The following is a 14,066-nucleotide window of genomic DNA, read 5'->3' on the forward strand; positions in this document are numbered from 1 at the left end:
TCCCAGCTACGTCAACGTGATCGCATTGGTCTTGCGCTCCTCCTCGACTTGCTCTCGTCGCTGTGTTGGCCGAATCGCCCTGCGCAACCCGTCTTCCCCGTGACCGGTCGGAGCTCCGCCGCGACTGCCCTCACCATGGCCAGGCTGCTCCAGACCTCCCGACTGCACCGAGTCCACCATCGTGATCACAGTGAGCTCCTGAACGTGTTTATCACTTCGCTTTTGACGCTACCGCAGTTTTGCCGGGGTTACGCCATGAGCCGACGTGCTCGAGCCGCCATGGCCGGCGTGGGGTCTTCTCCGGTGTGCCTACTGCCGTTCTGAGGACTGGGATAGATTCGTAGGATGGTGTAGATCATTTTGGTGCTATCCGCCTCGCCGAAGACTCGCCGTCGGCGCGTTTTGGCCGTCCAGTATGGCAGCGCCGCCGCCGTGCGTCCTCGTTGTGTCGCTGACAGCGGGCCCAGGCTGTCAGTGAAGCTGAGGAAGAAGAACAGTGAGCTTTGGTTATTTTCTGATTTTGAATAGTGCAGCAATTTTGCAATTTTGTAGGAATTTATTTACACATCCAAAATTCTGAAAATTTTTGTGTAGCTTCTGTACATGTTCTAGTATGATTTAAAAAATTTGAAATTTGAAATTTGGATAAATTTTGAATGTTCAAATATTCAGTCCTAATTGAAAAATGCAATTTCCATGATTTTTGTAGGTCACTGTATAATTCCAAAAATTATGAAATTTGTTTTGGTACACTAATTTGTCATAAGGAAGCTTACATAAAATTTTCAGGTCATTTGGAACAAGTTTATTTTGGGCTTAATTCCAAATTAATTCAAAAATAGATAAAGCAAACCCTAAGTGTTTGATTAGTGTTGGATCTTGTTTTGGTCATGTTTTGTGACTATAGGGTTCCAAGATCCATTAGGTCAAGTCACATGTGTGGTTCTTAATGATAGGGTTACAGGTTGGTTTTGTTGGCTTGCAACTGTACCGCGAAATCAAATCGTTTGCGGGTTTTTTTACATTTCATGTGCCGTGAAGCATCATGTTTACATTATCATCATGTTAAAGCATATGTTATTATTTCGTGTAGAACCCGAGAACGAAACGATTCTAGTTGAGCAAGTTCTGGAAGAATCCCCGGTTGTCACGGGATTTGATAATTGTGGTACTAATCCGGAACCGGAAATCGTCAACGAAGGCAAGCCCCGGTTTATGCATTAAGCCATTACCTTGTTACTTGAAAAAGTTATCACCTATGTTACTTATTGCATTAAGTTGATCAATTCAATATACCTACTTGATGCATTGCCTACCTTGTTACTGTTTACCATCCTTGAAGATGTTTTTATTTACAAAGGCGTAGAATGCTTAGTATGCTTTATGATAGGCTTTCAAAGTAAAAGTTTTGATACAATCAAAGATGGCATACTGGCCGAAGAAAGAAAGAAGGTTGAATGAACTAGAGACTAGTCGGGTGACTTATCTTGAATTGTGGGTAATGTTGCCGACTATGTCGCTTAAAGGCCACTCATTGTGGATCTTCTGAACGAGACACTTTGTAGTACTGGTCACATACTCCGGTAAGCCTACTTCGGCTAATCCGATACTAAGACGAATGCCCGCGCACTGGGAGTGGAGAGATGGGGGAGTAGCGTGTACCCTCGTGGCTGGAATGTGGCCGGATTTGAGGTGTGCTGTGCTCTCGGGTGGCGTGGAGACGGCTTAGTATAGGAGGATCCTATAGCGAGGTTGATATATGCAAGATTAAGTTCTACATATGTCGTGTGATAAGGAATCCCAGCTAGGACTTGAATCAATTCGAATTGCTGGTGCTCCACGGATATGGAGACTTGATTCATTACAGAAGCAATGTAGTACTGGTGAATTACTAAAATATGAGAAAAAGAATGTGTTGACACAAAATGTGACGCATTGTGCCTCACACACAGCAAGCCAAAAAGCGTTAGCTTCAATCGGGTTCCCGGGTGCTTTGTTATCCGGAAGCGTGCCAGTCAGTTTGACCTGAAAACTAACAAGGGATAGAACAATTAAATGTCAAACCGGAACATGTCGGGTAATACCAGACAGTTCCTCATATACGGCCCTTGAAGCCACTTACAACGACATACAGCTATAAAGAGCTGTCTACCAACAAGTTTATAAACCATTCGGCTAATCGTAAGATGAATGCACGTAAAGGCCTAATTGCCGAATACATGTACATGAGAAGACATGTTTGAACAAGTGAAACTAATTATGAATTAATGTATAACCAAGCTCAGCAATCCGACCGAGTTGGGATCCATGAAGAAGGAACGTGCAAATAAGCACGATTAAACCAATCTAAAACCTGCATCTGCCGCACGACACCTAGTTCCGTCAAGGCTTAAACATAATTATCATGCATGAACCCGCAACATGTGACAATCTAGATTAAAATAATTCAGCCATTACGAGTGTATTGTCTATTCGCGAAGGTAATACGAAATAATGATCATTGAAGCACGAATAAAACCATAAGAGAGGGCCGAACAATATCGATCTAGATTGGGCAGAACTGTGTTACAATATATAACTATTTAAAACATGCAACACTGGATAACTTAATGAATCTATTTAGATTTTGCCATATCTATAGAGCCGATAACTATCTTGCTTTCACTAAGCATATCGAGCAAACGCTGCCGCACGGTATCTACTCATAAACGAAGCATAAGCAAAGACTTCTTGACTGTTAAGCAAAGATCCGCTGCACGATCATTGAAAACAGACAAGACTACTTGCATCACGTCTAAATCCCACCGCATGATACTAAACATGATAACCAAGGTTGTCGGAACTTACGGAGGTCGACGGATCGATGACTCCTCTCGAAGAAACTCGACGACACGACAAAAGGACTCGAAAGTTGGCACGGGGCCGGTTGTATTGATTTGGTTGTGAACCCTTATTACAATGGTCGAGGGTCAATATTTATACCCTAGACAAAACACGAGTCCTAGAGGACTACGATTTACAAAGGGAACCTTTAAATAAACTTGGAAACTCACGACTCCTTACCCTAAACTTTTAGAGTCCTTTACTATTACAACTTTTCACCTTTTCGATCGGCCTTGCCTGCCATCTCCTGTTATTCCCGAATGGAGTCACCGCCTTCTGGAGTAACCGACCGCAATGTATTTAGCCGACTGCTTGCTTTGTTTGCCGAATACCCTTCTTCCCGCATGTGGGTCCCACCTGTCATCTTCCAGAATCGACCAAAATCCAGTGTTAACAGAATGGAATGAGAAGGAATGGAATATGGGAAATGTATATTTAGTTGAGATAATGAACTAAAAGAACTTAGTGGTAAACTTGAAAATAGAATAAAGGATAGTAAGCTTTTGGCAAAGAACTTTTGAACCTTGCTACATCCTTACCTTGCCCCAAATCCCTGCATCTCTAAAGTCTTACACCCCGTTACGTCGGGTTAGTCTTGTTGAGTACCTTTGTACTCAGGGTTTGTTAACCCTTGTTGCAGGTGAGTCGCATGCGCAGGCTTGTTTTGGTCCCTGCTGCATGTCAGTGTTTGAAGTCAACGATGATGATGAGGAGTAATGAATGGCCTTTGGACAAGGCACTAGTTTGTATGATAAATAAAGTTAATATAATATTATCCCGCTACTATGGTCGTATGACACTTATGGTATTGTAAGTTTGAAAACAACTGGTTTGTAATAATACTATCTTAAGACTTCCGCTATCTTTTACTCTGGTATATGTTTTGAATAAAATGTTGTAATCTGCAATGACTATGATTGGGATCCTGTTTGAAAAGAGAATCGTGGATGATTCAGGTTTCCCGAGGACACCCAACAGACCTGTTGAGTTGTTGGGAACTCATGTACGCTATCCAAGGTCTGTTAAGACAACGATAGGTGCATATGGGCCCGATTCCTTAGGAGGTTCTGCCACAGCTAGTATCAGAGCGGTTCCCATCTAAGATCATTGTAGGTTACTTTGGAAAACCTTCAAAATGATTTGGATCAAAGAAAGTAAACTTGATATTTGAAAGTTCAATTTCTTTCTTCTTACCCTTGATCTAGACTCAATCCTGACTTGTTTGAAAAGTTTGTGGCGGATAATATGATTAGGTTTGTCCTATGTAATATGAAAATCTAGTACTTATGATTATACTAATCTTTTGTATGTAGATTCGTAAGATCGATTCATGCATCATGCTTGAGCACATTGCATAATAATTTCCCCTTAATAGTGGTTGGGTAAGTAATGTCAATCCCATTCTTGCTAACCTCCGTTATCCTCGAGCTATTCTTATAGTCCTACCCTAAATTCTTTAGGCTATGGCAAAGACCAAGAAAACCGCATGCAAGTCCACCGGACCTCATGGAGTCCCTCGTCACCAATTGGCACCAAGAAATCACGAGCTTGGTGAAGGAAGTTCCAAGAACCTAGGAGAGGAAGGATCTTCAAGCAACCCCGCCAACGTCGAGAACCTTAACAAGGAGCTCAACACTCTTCGTCGAGCTCATGCCAAAGACCAAGAAGAGCTAGCGGAAATGCAAAGGGGTATCACCATGACCATGGAGCTGCGGAATGAAGCCTGGACACGAGAAGATGCGGCCAATGAACGCGTCAATGAGTTGGAGTTCTACGTAGAGGACCTGGAGATGGACAATGCCATTCTGCATGAGAATGTCCATATGCTGTATGCTCAACTTCATCCTCCTCATGGGGATGGTGAAGTTACCGATGAAGAAATGATTGTAGCTCCAAGAGAAGTCGAGAATGAAGAAGAGGAGGAGGACCCTGAGGAGTTAGTGTACTTCTCAGAGGAAGATGAGGTTTCGTCCGATACAGGCACGGATGCCGAAGACTGAGAGCTTGGAGTAGAAGTAGTTCCTTTACTGCTTTCCTAGAAAACCAGGGTTGTCTTGTGGGATACAAGACATGTAATATAAATAAGAACCCTTTGTAGTATGCAACCTTTTAAAAGCTTTCAATAAGAATAATGTAAGTAAATGTGTTTCTCTAACAGATGCCTCGTCCTATCACCCGAACTGGTTGCTAGTGGCTCGCACGACGATGATGAGTGCCCAAATCCTCCACCAATGCCCTCGACTATGGCAGATGCCATAGCCGCACTCGTCAACGCAACGGCAGAGAATGCCAGGCTGTTAAGGGAGTTGGCGCAGAACCAGCAGGCACCATACCCTAATCGTGGCCGTCGTAATAATGGAAACGACGAGTCAACCTATGTGGATTTTACTGACACACGTCCGCCTGTGTTCTCAAAGGCAGACGAACCTTTAGAAGCCGATGATTGGCTTAGGACAATAGAGCAAAAGTTCGAGCTGATCCACTGTACTGAGGTTCAAAAACCAAGGTTTGCGGCACAGCAACTCCGAGGAGCTGCTGGTGCCTGGTGGGCAAATTTGGTAGCAGTACAGCCCGTTGGTCACCAAATCAACTGGAGGGAGTTCAAAGATGCCTTCAGGGCACATTATATTCCGGACGGTGTGATGACCATGAAGTTGGAAGAGTTCTTGGCTCTTAAGCAAGGGGAGCACCCGGGTGATGCATTATGTTGGGTGTTTCAACCACCTGTCTCAGTATGCTATTGAGTATGTGAACACGGACAGGAAGAAAAAGAATCATTTTCTTTGAGGCTTGAACACTAAACTTCAGACAATGATGGTAGCCTGTGGTAATGCAACTTACCATGAAACAATCAACATTGCTATCGCTTCGGAAGAGAATTACCGCCGACACAAGGAGGCGAAGAAGAAGAAAATATTTGCTTCCGGATCATCAAGTGGCAAGCGTCAGAAGATAGTATACCATCCTCAGAATCATGGCCGTACGCCATTTCGCCCACAACAAGGCCAAAGCAGGCAGCAAATCTTCATTCGCCCTGCAACTAATACACCTTATACTCATCAAGCACCACAGCAGCAGAACAATGCCAATAATGCAAACCGCAATGCTACTCCCCAGAATCACAATTTTCCATGCTATAATTGTGGTAAACCCAGGCATTTTTCCCGAGAATGTCCGTATCCTAGGAAGAACAATCCTGATGCAACCAAGGCCCCTGTTAATCAAGCTCAAAATCAGTACAAGGGCAATGCTCAGAACCATCAAAAGGGTCCTGTTGAGAAGAAAACTGGAAGGGTATTCTATACGCAAGTGGAATCTATTCCAGAAGGAGAACCGGTTATGATGGGTATGTTTCCCATTGCTAAGCATCCTGCAATTACCTTATTTGATTCCGGTGCATCCCATACCTTCATCAATCGTACATTTGTTGTGAAGCATGGGATAGCTATTGGGGAAACAAAAGAACCCTATCATATACAGTCGCCTGGGGGACGAATCTATACAAGGGAGGTAGTTCAGCATGTACCTATTGATTTGGGAGGATATGAGTTCCCTACCAATATGCTGATATTAAAGGATCAAGATATAGATGTGATCCTTGGTATGAACTGGCTAACTCAACACGGGGCTATCATAGATGTCCTGCGTAGAACAATAAGGGTAAATGCACCTGACAGCAAAACCCAACTTCTCATCCAACTTCCTTTTCCTAAGAGTACAGTGGAGACCGTCTGTGCAACTATTGTTGAAGGAGCCGAGGAAATTTCAGTGGTATGTGAGTTTACGGATGTCTTTCCCGATGACCTGCCTGGTCTGCCACTAGACCGAGACGTAGAGTTCAGAATTGATCTGAAACCAGGGACAGCACCAGTGTCCAGAAGAGCATATAGGATGCCACCGAAAGAATTAGCAGAATTAAAAATGCAACTACAAGAGTTGTTAGACAAGGGTTTCATTCAACCCAGTTCATCACCTTGGGGATGTCCTGCTATTTTTGTGAAGAAGAAGGACCAAACCTTAAGGTTATGTGTTGACTATAGGCCATTAAATGAAGTCACCATCAAGAACAAATACCCCTTACCCCGAATTGATTTGCTTTTTGATCAACTTGCGGGAGCGAAGGTATTCTCAAAGATAGACTTAAGATCAGGCTACCACCAGATTAAGATCAGACGTGAAGATGTGCCGAAGACAGCATTTACTACCCGATATGGTTTATATGAATATTTAGTCATGTCTTTTGGGCTAACCAATGCCCCGGCTCATTTCATGTACCTGATGAACTCAGTTTTCATGCCTGAGTTAGATAAGTTTGTCGTGGTGTTTATTGATGACATTCTTATCTACTCTAAGAGCAAAGAGGAACATGCGGAACATCTCCGTATTGTTCTACAAAGATTAAGAGATCACCAACTATATGCCAAGTTCAGCAAATGTGCATTTTGGTTGGAGGAAGTACAATTTCTGGGTCATGTGCTATCTGCTGAAGGTATAGCTGTTGATCCGAGCAAGGTAGAAGAAGTCCTTAACTGGAAGCACCTACAACTGTTCATCAAGTTCGTAGTTTCCTAGGGTTGGCAGGGTATTACCGTCGGTTTATCCCTGACTTCTCCAGAATTGCGAAGCCAATTACTGGATTGCTGAAAAATCAAACTAAGTTTATATGGTCAATAGAATGTGAAGAGGCCTTTCAAACATTGAAGAAGTTGTTGACAACTGCACCAGTATTAGCACAACCTGATATCGAGAGGCCATTTGATATCTATTGTGATGCATCTGGAATTGGTATTGGCTGTGTTCTTATGCAAGAAGGCAGAGTCATAGCATATGCTTCCAGACAACTCAAGAAGCACGAAGAACATTATCCCACCCATGATCTTGAATTAGCTGCTGTTGTCCATTCACTCAAGATTTGGCGACATTATTTATTAGGCAATATATGTCGTATCTATACGGACCACAAGAGTTTGAAATACATCTTCACCCAGTCAGAGCTAAATATGAGGCAAAGAAGATGGTTGGAACTTATTAAAGATTATGACTTAGAAGTACATTATCATCCGGGCAAGGCTAATGTGGTTGCCGATGCCCTGAGTCGCAAGAGTCATTGTCATTGCCTAATTGTAGAAACTATGCAGAGAACATTGTGTCAAGAGATGGAGCATCTGGATTTACAAATCTTAGAACAAGGTTCCCTGTCCAATATTGTAGTTGAGTCCACTATCAAAGATCAGATCATTGCTGCTCAACAGAAAAGTAAGGGCATAGCCCATATTAAGGATAAAGTCAGATCTGGAAGACCAACATGTTTCAAGATTGATGAATCAGATGTTGTATGGTTCAAGGATAGGTTGGTAGTACCCAAAAATCCGGAGCTGCGAAAGCAGATTCTTGATGAAGCTCATTCTACAAGATACTCCATTCATCCGGGTAGCAACAAAATGTATCATGATCTGAGAAAGAGATATTGGTGGACCAAAATGAAAATAGAAATAGCTCAATATGTGGCCAAGTGTGATATTTGCCAGAGAGTCAAAGCAGTTCATATGAAGACTGCAGGGTCCAGTACATTCGTTGCCAGTTCCATCTTGGAAGTGGGAGGATATTTGTATGGACTTCATAGTAGGGTTGCCTAGGACATCTGTAGGCTACAATTCAATATGGGTTATTGTTGATCGTCTAACCAAAATAGCGCATTTCTTGCCAGTCAGAGATAAATATCGAGCGGAGCAGTATGCAAAGCTTTATCTTGATAGAATCTTCAGTCTGCATGGAGCACCCAAGACCATTGTCTCTGACAGAGGATCATTGTTCATATCCAAGTTTTGGAAAAGTCTACATGAGTCTTTAGGAACTAAACTTATCCGTAGTTCTGCTTATCATCCGCAAACAGACGGACAGACCGAAAGGGTAAATCAAATTCTTGAAGATATGTTAAGAGCATGTGTTCTTTCCTTTGGTGCTAAATGGGATGAGTGCCTTCCCTTAGCTGAGTTCTCGTATAACAATAGCCATCAAGAGAGTATTAAAATGGCACCATTCGAAGCACTGTATGGCCGTAGGTGCCAAACACCTTTAAATTGGTCAGAATCTGGAGAACGTTGGTTCTTTGGACCGGATGTGGTCAAGGAAGCTGAAGAGAAAGTTAAACTCATACAAGCTAATATGAAGATAGCTCAAACCCGGCAGAAAAGCTATGCTGATAAGAGGAGAAGACCGCTAGAATTCAAAGTGGGAGATTATGTCTACCTCAAGGTATCACCGATAAAAGGAGTTCATCGATTTGGGATTCGGGGAAAGTTGGCGCCCCATTATGTCGGTCCTTTTCAGATCCAACAACGATGTGGACCAGTCGCCTATCGCGTCAAGTTACTAGATCACATGTCAGCGGTACATGATATCTTTCATGTATCTCAATTAAAGAAGTGTCTTCAAGTACCTGACCAGGAGATCGACCTTGGTGGTGTAGAACTAGAACCTGATTTGACTTATGCCGAGTACCCCATTAGAGTCTTAGATCAGAAAGATCGAGTCACTCGTAGACATACAATCAAGTTCTACAAAGTACAATGGAATCAACACACGGAAGATGAAGCTACTTGGGAGTCCGAGGATTACTTAGAAGAGAACTTTCCTGACTTCTTCGCTTCTATCTAGTTGCAATACCTTGTCTATATTGTAACTTGTCTTGTTATTAACAGAATGGAAAACCCCCTCGCTAGCCTTTTGAATAAAGTTGTAATGTGTTAGCTTGACACATTTCCTTTTCCATTACTTAGCCTTAAGTTTTAAATCTCGGGACGAGATTTCTTTAAGGGGAAAGGGTTGTAACACCTCTGGTGTTTTGACCTAATACTCAAATTTGACATGTCATCATGTGCATTGCCAAGCATTCATTTAGTATAAAGTTTTGAATGCATTCACTAAATAAGGTTTATTTCATAATGTTGTTATTTCATGTGATGTGTTTCAAAAACCCTAAATACAAATCATGACCACAGGGGTTAAATTTCATGTGATCATGTGAGGTCATATGTCCTTTGACTCAAATAACCCTAATGGGCCATGTTACTGGTCAAAAATCAAAATCTAAGTGAAAGGAAGACAAATCAAATTTGAATTCATATTCAAATTATAAAAGTCCTTTTTGCCCCTTTTTACTAATTCAAAATCCATGAGGAATTTGGGGTTGAGGCAAAAAGCAAAGTTGGAGATTATTTTATAAGGATCAACTTTGGTATTCAAAGTTTTTCAAGTTTACATACAAAATTTGGAGTAATTTTGAAATGATTCAAATCTTTAAATGTACCCCAAATTTGAATTTCAAAATGGAGGCAGAATTTGAAAATGTTTCTTAAACCAAAGTTGTAGTACTTGAAAAGTTGAGCAACTTTTATTTTTGGAGATTTTCAACTTCTTTAGAAAATTTCTGAGTAATTTGAAAAATAGACTCAGTGGCAGTTCTGTAAATAATGCAAAATTTAAAAACTACATCGCCGCTCACCGCTGGCGCCACGCAGTCTGCTTGCTGCCGACCTTCTTCGCCGCTTTCACGCGCGGTGACACGCCGATGTCACCGTGGTGAACCCACCCGTGCGTTGGCGACATCGGACGCCTCCTTCCGGCCTATAAATAGCCACAGTCGCCGCCGTCGCTCCCATTCTTCCCCTCTGCTCTGCTCTGCCACCGTGTAGCTCCGCCGCTCGCCGTAGGCCTCGTCGAGCCGCGTCAGTCGTTCCCAGCTACGTCAACGTGATCGCATTGGTCTTGCGCTCCTCCTCGACTTGCTCTCGTCGCTGGTGTTGGCCGGAATCGCCCTGCGCAACCCGTCTTCCCCGTGACCGGTCGGAGCTCCGCCGCGACTGCCCTTACCGTGGCCAGGCTGCTCCAGACCATCTCCGACTGCACCGAGTCCACCATCGTGATCACAATGAGCTCCTGAACGTGTTTATCACTTCGCTTTTGACGCTACCGCAGTTTTGCCGGGGTTACGTCGTGAGCCGACGTGCTCGAGCCGCCATGGCCGGCGTGGGGTCTTCTCCGGTGTGCCTACTGCCGTTCTGAGGACTGGGATAGATTCGTAGGATGGTGTAGATCATTTTGGTGCTATCCGCCTCGCCGAAGACTCACCGTCGGCGCGTTTTGGCCGTCCAGTATGGCAGCGCCGCCGTGCGTCCTCGTTGTGTCGCTGACAGCGGGCCCAGGCTGTCAGTGAAGCTGAGGAAGAAGAACAGTGAGCTTTGGTTATTTTCTAATTTTGAATAGTGCAGCAATTTTGCAATTTTGTAGGAATTTATTTACACATCCAAAAATTCTGAAAATTTTTGTGTAGCTTCTGTACATGTTCTAGTATGATTTAAAAATTTGAAATTTGAAATTTGGATAAATTTTGAATGTTCAAATATTCAGTCCATTAATTGAAAAATGCAATTTCCATGATTTTTGTAGGTCACTGTATAATTCCAAAAATTATGAAATTTGTTTTGGTACACTAATTTGTCATAAGGAAGCTTACATAAAATTTTCAGGTCATTTGGAACAAGTTTATTTTTGGGCTTAATTCCAAATTAATTCAAAAATAGATAAAAGCAAACCCTAAGTGTTTGATTAGTGTTGGATCTTGTTTTGGTCATGTTTTGTGACTAGTAGGGTTCCAAGATCCATTAGGTCAAGTCACATGTGTGGTTCTTAATGATAGGGTTACAGGTTGGTTTTGTTGGCTTGCAACTGTACCGCGAAATCAAATCGTTTGCGGGTGTTTTTACATTTCATGTGCCGTGAAAGCATCATGTTTACATTATCATCATGTTAAAGCATATGTTATTATTTCGTGTAGAACCCGAGAACGAAACGATTCTAGTTGAGCAAGTTCTGGAAGAATCCCCGGTTGTCACGGGATTTGATAATTGTGGTACTAATCCGAAACCAGAAATCGTCAACGAAGGCAAGCCCCGGTTTATGCATTAAGCCATTACCTTGTTACTTTGAAAAAGTTTATCACCTATGTTACTTATTGCATTAAGTTGATCAATTCAAATATTACCTACTTGATGCATTGCCTACCTTGTTACTTGTTTACCATCCTTGAAGATGTTTTTATTTACAAAGGCGTAGAATGCTTAGTATGCTTTATGATAGGCTTTCAAAGTAAAAGTTTTGATACAATCAAAGATGGCATACTGGCCGAAGAAAGAAAGAAGGTTGAATGAACTAGAGACTAGTCGGGTGACTTATCTTGAATTGTGGGTAATGTTGCCGACTATGTCGCTTAAAGGCCACTCATTGTGGATCTTCTGAACGAGACACTTTGTAGTACTGGTCACATACTCCGGTAAGCCTACTTCGGCTAATCCGATACTAAGACGAATGCCCGCGCACTGGGAGTGGAGAGATGGCGGGAGTAGCGTGTACCCTCGTGGCTGGAATGTGGCCGGATTTGAGGTGTGCTGTGCTCTCGGGTGGCGTGGAGACGGCTTAGTATAGGAGGATCCTGTAGCGAGGTTGATATATGCAAGATTAAGTTCTACATATGTCGTGTGATAAGGAATCCCCAGCTGGGACTTGAATCAATTCGAGTTGCCGGTGCTCCGCGGATATGGAGACTCGATTCATTACAGAAGCAATGTAGTACTGGTGAATTACTAAAATATGAGAAAAAGAATGGAATGAGAAGGAATGGAATATGGGAAATGTATATTTAGTTGAGATAATGAACTAAAAGAACTTAGTGGTAAACTTGAAAATAGAATAAAGGATAGTAAGCTTTTGGCAAAGAACTTTTGAACCTTGCTACATCCTTACCTTGCCCCAAATCCCTGCATCTCTAAAGTCTTACACCCCGTTACGTCGGGTTAGTCTTGTTGAGTACCTTTGTACTCAGGGTTTGTTAACCCTTGTTGCAGGTGAGTCGCATGCGCAGGCTTGTTTTGGTCCCTGCTGCATGTCATTGTTTGAAGTCAACGATGATGATGAGGAGTAATGAATGGCCTTTGGACAAGGCACTAGTTTGTATGATAAATAAAGTTAATATAATATTATCCCGCTACTATGGTCGTATGACACTTATGGTATTGTAAGTTTGAAAACAACTGGTTTGTAATAATACTATCTTAAGACTTCCGCTATCTTTTACTCTGGTATATGTTTGAATAAAATGTTGTAATCTGCAATGACTGTGATTGGGATCCTGTTTGAAAAGAGAATCGTGGATGATTCGGGTTTCCCGAGGACACCCGACAGACCTGTTGAGTTGTTGGGAACTCGTGTACGCTATCCGAGGTCTGTTAAGACAACGATAGGTGCATGTGGGCCCAATTCCTTAGGAGGTTCTGCCATAGCATTCATATGTAAGCTTTTACATTTGAAACATGTGATTGAAACATATGAAACATGTTTGTTATTTTATGTTTCTTTGTATATATGCATATGACCATGAGTGAATACATGTAAATGGTTGATGTGAGTCACTAAAACATCTTAGCTACACTTAGGATGACTAATGGAACATTGTTCATGAAGATCACTTTGTCTAATCAAGTCCTTAAGTGATGCTATGTATGTTGACCTAGAAAGTAAAATGTGTAACCAATGTATGAAATGTTTGTGTGACCTTATGAATAGCTTAAACATGTTTAGAATGTCATTATGAACAACTTTGGTATTCATGACTAAGGCTAATTTGGTCACTAAGTCATAGTTCAAGTGTTAGTCATCATTTGAATGTAATAGGTTTGACCTAGTTTGAACTATATGATAGAGACCTTGCATGGATGTGGTCACTAAAGCAAAGTTGTAGTATTTCATGAGAGGAACAACTTCTATTCTTGGGTCATATGCTAGTTTAGCTCCTAACATGCTTGAAATTGGCTCACAAAAAACAGATTTGCACTATTTCCAGCACTTAAGAAATTTTTTCTAAGTCTTATACATTGACAGTTCGACAGCCTCAACTTGGTGATGACTTTACTCACTAACCATTGAGATTTGTACTTTGGTTTCTCAAGCATTATTGTAGCTGGTACTTAGGGCTACAAGTTTCGTTTTAACATCATTCACTAAATCGATCTGTATCGAGAGAATTAGCGTCTTGAAATCACGCTGTCAGGCCTGTATCACAGGCGCTGATGGCTAGATCGCTCGGCCTTTAGTGGCCGACCGATGCCAGCACTTGGCCACCACGTGGA

This window comes from Miscanthus floridulus, chromosome 8 (genome assembly GCF_019320115.1).
Source record: "Miscanthus floridulus cultivar M001 chromosome 8, ASM1932011v1, whole genome shotgun sequence".
Classification (NCBI taxonomy): Eukaryota; Viridiplantae; Streptophyta; class Magnoliopsida; order Poales; family Poaceae; genus Miscanthus; species Miscanthus floridulus.